Here is a 2,178-nt window from a genome sequence, read left to right as displayed (position 1 = left end):
TAAATATTGTTGGAACCCCCACACCCCCGAATTTGGTAGAACAGTTACATTCTTTTCTAGCAAGTATCTTTGCCCTTTAAATATTGTTGGAACCCCCACACCCCCGAATTTGGTAGAACAGTTACATTCTTTTCTAGCAAGTATCTTTGCCCTTTAAATATTGTTGGAACCCCCACACCACCGAATTTGATAGAACAGTTACATTCTTTTCTAGCAAGTATCTTTGCCCTTTAAATATTGTTGGAACCCCCACACCCCCGAATTTGATAGAACAGTTACATTCTTTTCTAGCAAGTATCTTTGCCCTTTAAATATTGTTGGAACCCCCACACCCCCGAATTTGGTCAGTTTACCAACAGAAGGAGGAATAGGAGTGGATATCTAGGAAGTGCTCGGTCCAACTATAAAGTCATCAATTTGTTATTCTTCATTATTATCATCATTTAACAATTTCTTCTGTCTGCCTACTTCTGGTCGTCATTCAAAGAAACATGAGATCATTTGTTGCCAATATATAACACACACACACTTATTCATATTTTTTGAAAAACTATTAATTTGTCCAAAACTTGAAATAACAAGCTGACAAATATGTAAAAAAAATCTCATTATATCTCAGCCATCCAATCAACAGTTGCATTAGGTTTTGCATGGAATCTAGCCATGACTAACGGGCTACATTTCCTTATCATTGGCTTATAAACATTATAATATGATAATTATAGCTTCTGGTTTACTCTATCTAATGCACCTCTGTGCCCTCATTAAGAGAGAGGTATTGTTGCCTGAGTTTTTGAATGCTTCTAATAAAATAGAATTTTTAAACGTTTCACTTTTGATGCTTAAACAGTGTAAACGACAATTTTATGCTGAATTAATCAAATCTCTTCCTTAGCTAATAGCAAAAATAACAAACCCATAAAGGTAAAACTATAAATACAATGTAGGTTTAATTAAGTGCATGGGAGAATGAGATATTAGTTAAACAGATTCAGTGACAATTGATTGGCTTCACCTGTCAATGGCCAGGTGGTTAGGAAACTCAACTCGTATTCTGTGGGTCGCTGGTTCAAATCCCTGTCCCACCAAACATGCTTGCCCTTTCAGCCATGGGGGCATGATAACATGACGGTCAATCCCACTATTCATTATTAAAAGAATAGCCCAAGAGTTGGCAGTGGTTGGTGATAACTAGCTGCCTTCCCTCTAGTCTTACACTGCTAAATTAGGGATGGCTAGTGCAGATAGCCCTATGTAGCTTTGCATGAAATTCAAAACAAACAAGCACCTGTCAACTCAGTTCCACTTATTAAATAACGCAAAACAATCAGTGGTTTGGAGGGCAACTACCCTGTTTCGTAATTTACAGATTTCAAATTTTTCCCTGTAAAGATCAAAGTGAAGTGTTTTGGTGCAACCAACAGCCACTACCCAGAAAGAAAAAAAAGTATTACATTTCCTATTATGCCTGATGTGAGAAGACTTCTGCACGATTTTACGAAACAATTTGTATGTATAAGAGGTTAAATCCATGCTGAGAAAAAAAAAGAGAGTGAAACACAATTTTTCAGCTATGTAGCCCGTCTTTCTATTTACTTATCAGCACGGAATACAGCTCTACTTGTTGGTTTTGCAGCCGGTACGCAGACTCATTCATTTAATAGTAAAAATATTTGTGTGATAGTTTTTAAAACTACGTTATTTTTAAAAATATACTTTCAGATATATTTTATTTGCTCCTATAGTCATAGTTGCACATCCTCCTACCAACTCACCGCACCACAACTTTAGAGCACTGACATGGGCACATGTATGTCCCTCTCACACACGCTATGGCTGTACGTTTCAACTTTCCAATACCAGGAACTGGCTTACTTCATTCCTAAACTGTCACAGACCACTAAAGTGGAAGTATAATGAAAAACCATTACGATTGTCATATGAATATTCTGTTTGTTTTTGTGAAACCTCGTGGATTTGAAAGGGGGTTGAGAAACACTGCTCTAGAACACTTTCATAAACACATATATGTCACACATACCCTCTAGAACACTTTCATGTAAACGGATGTTCCCCCCCACACACACACACACACCCTCTAGAACACTTTCATAAACACGTATATGTGACACACACCCTCTAGAACACTTTCATAAACACGTATATGTGACACACACC

At 37.2% G+C, this 2,178-nt stretch overlaps 1 protein-coding gene across 1 annotated transcript in view; it reads left to right on the top strand.

The window, feature by feature from the left end:
- Nucleotides 1–2,178, top strand: part of LOC106467098 (nucleolar complex protein 4 homolog) — a 36,442-nt gene that overhangs the window by 30,155 nt on the left and 4,109 nt on the right. The gene's annotated exons all lie outside the window — the stretch shown is intronic.

This window comes from Limulus polyphemus, unplaced genomic scaffold (assembly GCF_000517525.1).
Source record: "Limulus polyphemus unplaced genomic scaffold, Limulus_polyphemus-2.1.2 Scaffold2488, whole genome shotgun sequence".
Lineage (NCBI taxonomy): Eukaryota > Metazoa > Arthropoda > Merostomata > Xiphosura > Limulidae > Limulus > Limulus polyphemus.
The sequence above is the reverse complement of the archived record's forward strand: the minus strand, read 5'-3'. Positions and strand labels throughout refer to the sequence as shown.